The following is a 13906-nucleotide window of genomic DNA, read 5'->3' on the forward strand; positions in this document are numbered from 1 at the left end:
AAACGATCAGATACGAAGCCAAAAACCAAATTCCACCGCCGCAACCTTCTGTACCCACGAGATCCCATCTTGGGGCCTGTTCCGGAGCTCCACCGGAAGGGGCATCGATCACGGAGGGCTTTACATCAACACCATAGCCTCTCCGATGAAGTGTGAGTAGTTTACCTCAGACCTTCGGGTCCATAGTTATTAGCTAGATGGCTTCTTCTCTCTTTTTGGATCTCAATACAATGTTCTCCCCCTCTCTCGTGGAGATCTATTCGATGTAATCTTCTTTTGCAGTGTGTTTGTTGAGACCGATGAATTGTGGGTTTATGATCAAGTTTATCTATGAACAATATTTGAATCTTCTCTGAATTCTTTTATGTATGATTGGTTATCTTTGCAAGTCTCTTCGAATTATCAGTTTGGTTTGGCCTACTAGATTGATCTTTCTTGCAATGGGAGAAGTGCTTAGCTTTGGGTTCAATCTTGCGGTGTCCTTTCCAAGTGACAGTAGGGGCAGCAAGGCACGTATTGTATTGTTGCCATCGAGGATAACAAGATGGGGTTTTTATCATATTGCATGAATTTATCCCTCTACATCATGTCATCTTGCTTAAGGCGTTACTCTGTTCTTATGAACTTAATACTCTAGATGCATGCTCGATAGCGGTCGATGTGTGGAGTAATAGTAGTAGATGCAGGCAGGAGTCGGTCTACTTGTCTCGGACGTGATGCCTATATACATGATCATACCTAGATATTCTCATAACTATGCTCAATTCTTTCAATTTCTCAACAGTAATTTGTTCACCCACCGTAAAATACTTATGCTCTTGAGAGAAGCCACTAGTGAAACCTATGGCCCCCGGGTCTATCTTCATCATATTAATCTTCCAACACTTAGTTATTTCCGTTGCTTTTTTACTTTGCCTTTTATTTTACTTTGCATCTTTATCACAAAAATACCAAAAATATTATCCTATCATATCTATCAGATCTCACTCTCGTAAGTGACCGTGTAGGGATTGACAACCCCTTATCACGTTGGTTGCGAGGATTTATTTGTTTTGTGTAGGTGCGAGGGACTCGCGCGTAGCCTCCTACTGGATTGATACCTTGGTTCTCAAAAACTTAGGGAAATACTTACGCTACTTTGCTGCATCACCCTTTCCTCTTCAAGGGAAAACCAACGCAGTGCTCAAGAGGTAGTAGTCACACTCGGTTCAACTAAAGTTGGAGAAACTGACACCTGCCAGCCACCTGTGTGCAAAGCACGTCGGTAGAACCAGTCTCGCATAAGCGTACGCGTAATGTCAATCCGGGCCGCTTCATCCAACAATACCGCCGAACCAAAGTATGACATGCTGGTAAGCAGTATGACTTGTACCGCCCACAACTCACTTGTGTTCTACTCGTGCATATAACATCTACGCATAAACCAGGCTCGGATGCCATTGTTGGGGAACATAGTAATTTGAAAAAAATTCCTACGCACACGTAAGATCATGGTGATGCATAGCAACGAGAGGGGAGAGTGTGTCCACGTACCCTTGTATACCGAAAGAGGAAGCGTTATGACAACGCGGTTGATGTAGTCATACGTCTTCACGATCGAACGATCCTCAGTGCCGAACGTACGGCACCTCCGTGTTCAGCACACGTTCAGCTCTGTGACGTCCCGCGAACTCACGATCCAGTAGAGCTTGAGGGAGAGTTTCGTTAGCACGACGGCGTGATGACGATGTTGATGAAGTTACCGACGCAGGGCTTCGCCTAAGCACCACTACGATATGACCGAGGTGGATTATCGTGGAGGGGGGCACCGCACACGGCTAAGAGAGATCAATGATCAGCCTGGGTGTACTAGGGTGCCCCCTGCTCCCGTATATAAAGGAGCAAGGGGGGAGGCCGGCCGGCCCTGTAGGGCGTGCCAGGAGGAGGACTCCTTCTCCTAGTACGAGTAGGACTCCCCCTATCCTACTCCTACTAGGAGGGGGAAAGGAAGGGGGAGAGGGAGAAGGAAAGGGGGGCGCCGCCCCCCCCCCTTCTTAGTCCAATTCGGACCAGAGGGGGAGGGGGCGCGCGGCCTGCCCTGGTCGGCCCCTCTCTCTCTCCACAGGGCCCAACAAGGCCCATTAACCCCCAGGGGGTTCCGGTAACCCCTCCGGCACTCCGGTAAAATCCCTATTTCACCCGGAACTCTTCCGATGTCCAAATATAGGCTTCCAATATATCAATCTTTATGTCTCGACCATTTCGAGACTCCTCGTCATGTCCGTGATCACATCCGGGACTCCGAACTACCTTCGGTACATCAAAACACATAAACTCATAATACCGATCGTCACAGAACTTTAAGCGTGTGGACCCTGCGGGTTCGAGAAGTATGTAGACATGACTGAGACATGTCTCCGGTTAATAACCAATAGCGGAACCTGGATGCTCATATTGGTTCCTACATATTCTACGAAGATCTTTATCGGTCAAACCGCATAACAACATACGGTGTTCCCTTTGTCATCGGTATGTTACTTGCCCGAGATTCGATCGTTGGTATCTCAATACCTAGCTCAATCTCGTTACCGGCAAGTCTCTTTACTCGTTCCATAATGCATCATCCTGCAACTAACTCATTAGTCACATTGCTTGCAAGGCTTATAGTGATGTGCATTACCGAGAGGGCCCAGAGATATCTCTTCGACAATCGGAGTGACAAATCCTAATCTCGATCTATGCCAACTCAACAAACACCATTGGAGACGCCTGTAGAGCACCTTTATAATCACCCAGTTACGTTGTGACGTTTGGTAGCACACAAAGTGTTCCTCTGGTATTCGGGAGTTGCATAATCTCATAGTCATAGGGACATGTATTAGTCATGAAGAAAGCAATAGCAATAAACTAAACGATAATAGTGCTAAGCTAACGAATGGGTCTTGTCCATCACATCATTCTCCTAATGATGTGATCCCATTCATCAAATGACAACACATGTCTATGGTCAGGAAACATAACCATCTTTGATAAACAAGCTAGTCAAGTAGAGGCATACTAGGGACACTCTATTTTGTCTATGTATTCACACATGTATCAAGTTTCCGGTTAATACAATTCTAGCATGAATAATAAACATTTATCATGAAATAAGGAAATAAATAATAACTTTATTATTGCCTCTAGGGCATATTTCCTTCATAGATCTCCAAGAGAATCGAGGAGAACTTTGTATTGAGATCCAAAGAGAGAGAAGAAGCCATCTAGCTAATTACTATGGACCCGAAGGTCTGTGGTAAACTACTCACACATCATCGGAGAGGCTATGGTGTTGATGTAGAAGCCTCCGTGATCGATTCCCCCTCCGGCGGAGTGCCGGAAAAGGCCCCAAGATGGGATCTCACGGGTACAAAAGGTTGCGGCGGCGGAAAAGTGGTTTCGAGGCTCCCCTGGATGTTTTCAGGGTATAAGAGTATATATAGACGAAATAAGTAGGTCGGTGGGCCCACGAGGGGCCCACGAGGGTGGGGGGCATGCCTACCCCCTGGGCGCGCCCTCCTGCCTCGTGGCCACCTCGTTGCTTCCTTGACTTCCACTCCAAGTCTCCTGGATTGCATTTGTTCCAAAAACGATCCTCGCGAAGGTTTCATTCCGTTTGGATTCCGTTTGATACTCCTTTTGTGTAAAACACTGAAATAGGCAAAAAACAGCAACTGGCACTGAGCCTCCATTAATAGGTTAGTCCAAAAATAATATAAAATTGCATATTAAAGCCCATTAAACATCCAAAATAGATAATATAATAGCATGGAACAATCAAAAATTATAGATACATTGGAGACGTAGCAGCATCCCCAAGCTTAATTCCTGCTCGTCCTCGAGTAGGTAAATGATAAAAACAGAATTTTTGATGTGGAATGCTACCTAGCATAATTTTCAATGTAACTTTCTTTATTGTGGCATGAATGTTCAGATCCGAAAGATTCAAGATAAAAGTTTAATATTGATACTAAGCAATTATGTCTTCTCAAAATAACATGGCCAAAGAAAGTTCATCCCTACAAAATCATATAGTTTGGTCATGCTCCATTTTCATCACACAAAATGCTCTCATCATGCACAACCCCGATGACAAGCCAAGCAATTGTTTCATACTTTAGTATTCTCAAACTTTTTCAACTTTCACGCAATACATGAGCGTGAGCCATGGACATAGCACTATGGGTGGAATAGAATATGATAATGGGGTTTGTGTGGAGAAGACAAAAAAGGAGAAAGTCTCACATTGACGCAACTAATCAACAGGCTATGGAGATGCCCATCAATTGATGTCAATGCAAGGAGTAGGGATTGCCATGCAAGGGATGCACTAGAGCTATAAATGTATGAAAGCTCAACAAAAGAAACTAAGTGGGTGTGCATCCAACTTCCTTCCTCACGAAGACCTAGGGCATTTGAGGAAGCCCATTGTTGGAATATACAAGCCAAGTTCTATAATGAAAAATTCCCACTAGTATATGAAAGTGACAAAATAAGAGACTCTCTATCATGAAGATCATGGTGCTACTTTGAAGCACAAGTGTGGAAAAAGGATAGTAGCATTGTCCCTTCTCTCTTTTTCTCTCATTTTTTGGGCCATCTCTTTTTTTTGGCCTTTAATTTTTTTTATTTGGCCTTTCTTTTTTTCGTCACATGGGACAATGCTCTAATAATGATGATCATCACACTTCTATTTATGTACAACTCAATGATTACAACTCATACTAGAACAAAATATGACTCTATATGAGTGCCTCCGGCGGTGTACCGGGATGGGCAATGAATCAAGAGTGACATGTATGATAGATTATGCATGGTGGCTTTGCCACAAATACGATGTCAACTACATGATCATGCAAGGCAATATGACAATGATGAAGCGTGTCATAATAAATGAAATGGTGGAAAGTTGCATGGCAATATATCTCGGAATGGCTATGGAAATGCCATAATAGGTAGGTATGGTGGTTGTTTTAAGGAAGATATAAGGGGGTTTATGTGTGATAGAGTGTATCATATCACGGGGTTTGGATGCACCGACGAAGTTTGCACCAACTCTCAAGGTGAGAAAGGGCAACGCACGGTACCGAAGAGGCTAGCAATGATGGAAAGGTAAGAGTGCGTACAATCCATGGACTCAACATTTAGTCATAATGAACTCACATACTTATTGCAAAAATCTACAAGTCATCAAAAACCAAGCACTACGCGCATGCTCCTAGGGGATAGATTGGTAGGAAAAGACCATCGCTCGTCCCCGACCGCAACTCATAAGGAGGACAATCAAAGAAACACCTCATGCTTCAAATTTGTTACACAACGGTTACCATACGTGCATTCTACGGGACTTGCAAACTCCAACACAAGTATTTCTCAAATTCACAATTACTCAACTAGCACAACTTTAATATTACCATCTTCATATCTCAAAACAATCATCAAGTATCAAACTTCTCATAGTATTCAATGCACTCTATATGAAAGTTTTTATTATACCCATCTTGGATGCCTATCATATTAGGACTAATTTTATAGCCAAAGCAAATTACCATGCTGTTCTAGAAGACTCTCAAAATAATATAAGTTAAGTATGAGAGATCAATAATTTCTATAAAATAAAACCACCACCGTGCTCTAAAAAGATACAAGCGAAGTACTAGAGCAAAATTATTTAGCTCAAAAGATATAAGTGAAGCACATAGAGTATTCTAATAAATTCCGATACATGTGTGTCTCTCCCAAAAGGTGTGTACAGCAAGGATGATTGTGGTAAACTAAAAAGCAAAGACTCAAATCATACAAGACGCTCCAAGCAAAACACATATCATGTGGTGAATAAAAATGTAGCCTCAAGTAAAGTTACCGATGGATGAAGAAGAAAGAGGGGATGCCTTCCGGGGCATCCCCAAGCTTAGGCTTTAAATTCTCCGTGAAGTTTCAACTCATTTGGAGTTGTGCAGAATAGGTGGCATGGCGTAGCTTTTTGAAGTCCAGAATTCCAGCTGCCGATATTCTCCCTCTTTGTGTGAACCTTGGAGAAAAGGCATTAGAATTACTCCATAAAGCATTATTATGCATAAAAATTATAAATAACAGTAGGAAAACATGATGCAAAATGGACATATCAGCTACTACTACAATCATTAAACATAGCCGAGCTACGTTCAATTGGCAAGCTCCAATACCATATACAAAATTTTCTCGGAAATCCATCACTCATGCACAGAGATACAACATACTAGTACTACATCACTCAGAAAAACCAACCTCTTCTCGTTGCTCCGCTACTTTAAACCCCTACTCATCCTCTGTTAACACGCTGGCCAACCACATCTCCATGCTATCCTACGATCCCAACTGCATATCATGCCGTAAACACACACGAAACACGGATATGAGCCATGAGAAATTTGGTCTGGCATTCAGGAACAAGCAGTCGACGCGTTATGGGTTCGATAAGTTTCGAAAGACTGACTGTTGGAGTATATCATTCAGACTTTCATGGCTATGACATTGCTGTGGTTCTCCCACATTTACATTTGAAAACAAATGTCTGGTACTACTACAAACATTAAACATGGCCGAGCTACTGATACGTCCATTTTGCATCATGCTTTTATATCGATATTTATTGCATTATGGGCTGTTATTACACATTATGTCACAATACTTATGCATATTCTCTCTTATTACAAGGTTTACATAAGGAGGGAGAATGCCGGCAGCTGGAATTCTGGGCTGGAAAAGGAGCAAATATTAGAGACCTATTCTGCACAACTCCAAAAGTCCTGAAACTCCACGAAAATTATTTTTGGAAATAAAAAAAATACTGAGCGGAAGAAATACCAGAGGGGGCCCACACCCTGGCCACGAGGGTGGGGGCGCGCCCTACCCCCCTGGGCGCGCCCCCTGCCTCGTGGGCCCCCTGTTGGCCCTCCGGTGCCCATCTTCTGCTATATGAAGTCTTTCGTCCGTAGAAAAATCATAAGCAAGCTTTCGGGACGAGACTCCACCGCCACGAGGCGGAACCTTGGCCGAAGCAATCTAGGGCTCTGGCAGAGCTGTTCTGCCAGGGACACTTCCCTCCGGGAGGGGGAAATCATCACCATCGTCATCACCAACGCTCCTCTCATCGGGAGAGGGCAATCTCCATCAACATCTTCACCAGCACCATCTCCTCTCAAATCCTAGTTCATCTCTTGTATCCAATTCTTGTCTCCAAGTCTAGGATTGGTACCTGTAGGTTGCTAGTAGTGTTGATTACTCCTTGTAGTTGATGCTAGTTGGTTTATTTGGTGGAAGATCATATGTTCAGATCCTATATGCATATTAATACCCCTCTGATTATGAACATGAATATGCTTTGTGAGTAGTTACGTTTGTTCCTGAGGACATGGGAGAAGTCTTGCTATTAGTAGTCATGTGAATTTGGTATTCGTTCGATATTTTGATGAGATGTATGTTGTCTCTCCTCTAGTGGTGTTATGTGAACGTCGACTACATGACACTTCACCATTATTTGGGCCTAGAGGAAGGAATTGGGAAGTAATAAGTAGATGATGGGTTGCTAGAGTGACAGAAGCTTAAACCCTAGTTTATGCGTTGCTTCGTAAGGGGCTGATTTGGATCCATATGTTTCATGATATGGTTAGGTTTACCTTAATACTTCTTTTGTAGTTGTGGATGCTTGCAATAGGGGTTAACCATAAGTGGGATGCTTGTCCAAGTAAGGACAACACCCAAGCACCGGTCCACCCACATATCAAATTATCAAAGTACCGAACGCGAATCATATGAACGTGATGAAAACTAGCTTGACGATAATTCCCATGTGTCCTCAGGAGCGCTTTTCTCTATATAAGAGTTTGTCCAGGCTTGTCCTTTGCTACAAAAAGGATTGGGCCACCTTGCTGCACTTTATTTACTTTCGTTACTTGTTGCTCGTTACAAATTATCTTATCACAAAACTATCTGTTACCTATAATTTCAGTGCTTGCAGAGAATACCTTGCTGAAAACCGCTTATCATTTCCTTCTGCTCCTCGTTGGGTTCGACACTCTTACTTATCGAAAGGACTATGATAGATCCCCTATACTTGTGGGTCATCAAGACTCTTTTCTGGCACCGTTGCCGGGGAGTGAAGCGCCTTTGGTTGGTGGAATTTGGTAAGGAAAAAATTATATAGTGTGCTGAAATTTATTGTCACTTGTTACTATGGAAAGTAATCCTCTGAGGGGCTTGTTTGGGGTATCTTCACCCCGACCAGTAGAGCAAAGAGTTGCTCCTCAACCTATTGAACCTACTGAAAATGAAAATGTCTACTTTGAGATTCCTTCGGGTATGATAGAAAAACTGCTAGCTAATCCTTTTGCAGGAGACGGAACAATGCATCCTGATGAGCACCTAATAGATGTGGATGAAGTTTGTGGATTATTTAAGGTTGCAGGTGTGCCTGATGATGTTACTAATAAGAAGGTATTCCCTTTATCTTTGAAGGGAGATGCATTGACATGGTATAGGCTATGTGATGATATGGGATCATGGAACTACAAACGATTGAAATTGGAATTTCATCAGAAGTTTTATCCTATGCATCTTGTTCATCGTGATCGCAATTATATATATAATTTTTGGCCTCGCGAAGGAGAAAGCGTCGCTCAAGCTTGGGGGAGGCTTAAATCAATGTTATATTCATGCCCCAATCATGAGCTCTCAAGAGAAATGATTATTCAAAATTTTTATGCTCGGCTTTCTGATAACAATCGCACCATGCTCGATACTTCTTGTGCTGGCTCTTTTATGAGGAAGACAATTGAATTCAAATGGGATTTATTGGAAATAATTAAACGCAACTCTGAAGATTGGGATCTCGACGAAGGTAAGGTGTCAGGTATGACACCTAAGTTTGATTGTGTTAAATCTTTTATGGATACCGATGTTTTCCGTAAATTTAGCACTAAATATGGACTTGACTCTGAGATAGTAGCTTCTTTCTGTGAATCTTTTGCTGCTCATGTTGATCTCCCTAAGGAGAAGTGGTTTAAATATCATCATCCCATAGAAGTAAAGGTAGCTGCACCTATTAAAGTTGAAGAAAAGACTATCACTTATAATGATCCTATTGTTCCTACTGCTTATGTTGAGAAACCACCTTTTCCTGTTAGGATAAAAGATCATGCTAAAGCTTCAACTGTGGTTCGTAAAAGTAATATTAGAACCTATACACCTCCTGAGCAAGTTAAAGTTGAACCTAATATTGCTATGGTTAAAGATCTCTTGGCTGATAATATTGATGGGCATGTTATTTATTTCTGCGATAAAACTGCTAGAATTGCTAAACCGTGTGCTAAAGATAAACATAGATCTGTGGTAGGCATGCCTGTTATTTCTGTTAAAATAGGAGATCGTTGTTATCATGGCTTGTGTGATATGGGTGCTAGTGCTAGTGCAATACCTATTGACGTATACAAAGAAATTATGCATGATATTGCACCTACTGAGTTAGAAGAAATTGATGTCACAATTAAACTTGCTAATAGAGATACTATATCACCAATGGGAATTGTTAGAGATGTTGAAGTCTTGTGTGGGAAAACTAAATATCCTGCCGATTTTCTTGTTCTTGGTTCCCCACAAGATAGCTTTTGTCCCATTATATTTGGTAGACCCTTCTTAAACACTGTTAATGCTAAGATAGACTGCGAAAAGGATGTTGTCACTATTGGTCTAGGTGATATGTCTCATGAGTTTAATTTCTCTAAATTTCGTAGACAACACCGTGAAGAGGAATTGCCTAGTAAAGATGAAATTATTGGTCTTGCTTCTATTGCCGTACCTCCTAGTGATCCTTTAGAACAATATTTGCTAGACCATGAAAATGATATGTTTATGAATGAAAGAAGGGAAATAGATGAAGTGTTCTTTAAACAGGGACCTATTCTGAAACACAACTTGCCTGTTGAAATCCTAGGGGATCCTCCTCCACCCAAGGGTGATCCCGTGTTTGAGCTTAAACCATTACCTGATACTCTTAAATATGCTTATCTTGATGAAAAGAAGATATATCCTGTTATTATTAGTGCTAACCTCTCAGAGAAGGAGGAAGAAAAATTATTGAAAACTCTGAAGAAGCACCATGCTGCTATTGGATATACTCTTGATGATCTCAAGGGCATTAGTCCCACTCTATGTCAACATAAAATAAATTTGGAGAAAGATGCCAAACCAGTTATTGATCACCAACGACGCCTGAATCCTAAAATGAAAGAAGTGGTAAGAAAGGAAATACTAAAGCTCCTTGAGGCAGGTATAATCTATCCGGTTGCTGATAGTCAGTGGGTAAGTCATGTCCATTGTGTCCCTAAGAAGGGAGGTATTACTGTCGTTCCTAATGATAAAGATGAATTGATTCCTCAAAGAATTATTACAGGTTATAGGATGGTAATTGATTTCTGCAAATTAAATAAAGCTACTAAAAAAGATCATTACCCCTTACCTTTTATTGATCAAATGCTAGAAAGATTATCCAACATACACATTTTTGCTTTCTAGATGGTTATTCTGGTTTCTCTCAAATACCTGTGTCAGCTGATGATCAAGCTAAGACCACTTTTACTTGCCCTTTCGGTACTTTTGCTTATATACGTATGCCTTTTGGTTTATGTAATGCACCTGCTACCTTTCAAAGATGCATGATGGCTATATTCTCTGACTTTTGTCAAAAGATTTGTGAGGTTTTCATGGACGATTTCTCCGTTTATGGATCCTCTTTTGATGATTGCTTGAGAAACCTTGATCGAGTTTTGCAGAGATGTGAAGAAACTAATCTTGTCTTGAATTGGGAGAAGTGCCACTTTATGGTTAATGAAGGTATTGTCTTGGGGCATAAAAATTTTGAAAGTGGTATTGAAGTTGATAAAGCTAAAGTTGATGCTATTGAAAAGATGCCATGTCCCAAGGACATCAAAGGTATAAGAAGTTTTCTTGGTCATGCCGGTTTTTATAGGAGGTTCATTAAGGACTTCTCAAAAAATTCTTGGCCTCTGACTAATTTATTACAAAAAGATATACCATTTGTCTTCGATGATGATTGTGTAGAAGCATTTGAAATACTTAAGACAGCATTAATCTCTGCCCCTATTGTTCAGTCACCTGATTGGAATTTACCTTTTGAAATTATGTGTGATGATAGTGATTATGCCGTAGGTGCTGTTCTAGGGCAAAGAGTTGATAAGAAATTAAATGTAATTCAATATGCTAGTAAAACTCTAGACAATGCTTAGAGAAATTATGCTACTACTGAAAAAGAATTCTTAGCAGTTGTATTTGCTTGTGATAAGTTTAGACCTTATACTGTTGATTCTAAAGTAACTATTCACACGGATCATGCTGCTATTAAATATCTTATGGAAAAGAAAGATGCTAAACCTAGACTTATTAGATGGGTTCTCCTGCTACAAGAATTTGATTTGCATATTATTGATAGAAAGGGAGCTGAGAACCCCGTTGCAGACAACTTGTCTAGGTTAGAAAATGTTCTTGTTAACCCACTACCTATTGATGATAGCTTTCCTGATGAACAATTAAATGTCATAAATTCTTCTCGTAATGCTCCATGGTATGCTGATTATGCTAATTACATTGTTGCTAAATTTATACCACCTAGTTTCACATACCAGCAAAAGAAAAAGTTTTTCTATGATTTGAGACATTAATTTTGGGATGACCCACATCTTTATAAAGAAGGAGTAGATGGTGTCATTAGATGTTGTGTACCTGAGCATGAACAGGAACAGATCCTACGCAAGTGTCACTCCGAAGCTTATGGAGGACACCACGCTGGAGATAGAACTGCACATAAGGTATTGCAATCCAGTTTTTATTGGCCTACTCTCTTCAAGGATGCTCGTAAGTTTGTCTTATCTTGTGATGAATGTCAAAGAATTGGTAATATTAGTAGACGTCAAGAAATGCCTATGAATTATTCACTTGTTATTGAACCATTTGATGTTTTGGGCTTTGATTATATGGGACCTTTTCCTGCCTCTAATGGATACACACATATTTTAGTTGCTGTTGATTATGTTACTAAGTGGGTAGAAGCTATTCCAATTAGTAGTGCTGATCATAACACCTCTATTAAGATGCTTAAAGAAGTTATTTTTCCGAGGTTTGGAGTCCCTAGATATCTAATGACTGATGGTGGTTCACATTTTATTCATGGTGCTTTCCGTAAAATGCTTGCTAAGTATGATGTTAATCATAGAATTGCATCTCCCTATCACCCGCAGTCTAGTGGTCAAGTAAATTGAGCAATAGAGAGCTCAAATAAATTTTGCAAAAGACTGTTAATAGATCTAGAAAGAATTGGTCCAAGAAACTTGATGATGCATTATGGGCCTATAGAACTGCATATAAAAATCCTATGGGTATGTCTCCTTATAAAATGGTTTATGGAAAAGCATGTCACTTACCTCTCGAACTAGAACATAAGGCTTATTGGGCTATTAAAGAGCTCAACTATGATTTCAAACTGCCAGTGAGAAGAGGTTATTTGACATTAGCTCACTTGATGAATGGAGAACCCAAGCCTATGAGAATGCCAAATTGTTTAAATAAAAAGTTAAAAGATGGCATGACAAAAGGATACAAAAGCATGAGTTTAATGTAGGTGATTATGTATTGCTATACAACTCTCGTTTAAGATTTTTTGCAGGAAAACTTCTCTCTAAATGGGAAGGTCCTTACGTTATGGAGGAGGTCTAAAAATCAACAACTTCGAAGGCACAAATCCGAAGGTGGTGAACGGTCAAAGAATCAAACATTATATCTCAGGTAATCCCATAAATGTTGAAACCAATGTTATTGAAACTGTAACCCCGGAGGAATACATAAGGGACACTTTCCGGAACGTTTCAGACTCCGAAAAGGAATAGGCATGTGGTACGGTAAGTAAACCGACTCCAAAACAGTTCTAAAGGCAATTTTTCTCCGTTTTGGAATATTTAGAAAAATAGAAAAATAAGAAGCAGTCCGGGAAGGACACGAGGGTGGAGGGCGCGCCCTACCCCCTGGGCGCGCCCCCTGCCTCTTGGGCACCTCGTGCGCTCTCTGGACTCTGTTTTCTTGCATGATACGTATTTTGGTCGGTAAAAATTCATTATATAATCTCCCGAAGGTTTTGACTCCTATATCACGCAATTGTCCTCTGTTTTTGTTTCGAGCTGTTTTTCTGACAGATCTAGATCATCATGACATCTCCAAGCGCCCTCATGGACAAGTTCTTCGAGAAGGTCATCAATCCTTACCTCGCGGAGGTGCTGCGACACCCTCAAACACCATTGAGATGCGTGATGGGTTGCTGCACATCCGCGGTGTTGAGGGACCGAAGGGCACCGGAAGCGTGGAGACGAGGCTCGAAGCAATGGAGCAACAAGTTTTCAAGTGCCAGGGGATGGTGGAATGTGGACTCAACTCCAACCACATGATGATCGCGGTGTTCACCAACAACCACAAGCTGGATGCCAAAAACATTGGCGAGACCATCTTCAAGCTTCATGAGAAGATCGAGCACCTCCAAGCCCAAATTTATGACCTGCAAAACCAAAACTGTGAGTATGAATATAGATTCAAGAGGATGAGTTTGGCTGCAGATTTGAGGATCCCGGAGACTCGATCATCCTTCTATGATGGTGATCCCATGCCTTGGAAGATGGACGACAAGCCCACATCATCAGCAACTCCACCACCTTCCTCACCAACAAAGGAGATATAATCACATGGGTATGGGCACTCCCCTTGGCAACTGCCAAGCTTGGGGGAGGTGCCCCGGTATCGTATCACCACCACATCTCCTATCTTTACCATTTTTCTTAGTTCGATCCTTTTT

This window comes from Aegilops tauschii, chromosome 2, assembly GCF_002575655.3.
Source record: "Aegilops tauschii subsp. strangulata cultivar AL8/78 chromosome 2, Aet v6.0, whole genome shotgun sequence".
Classification (NCBI taxonomy): Eukaryota; Viridiplantae; Streptophyta; class Magnoliopsida; order Poales; family Poaceae; genus Aegilops; species Aegilops tauschii.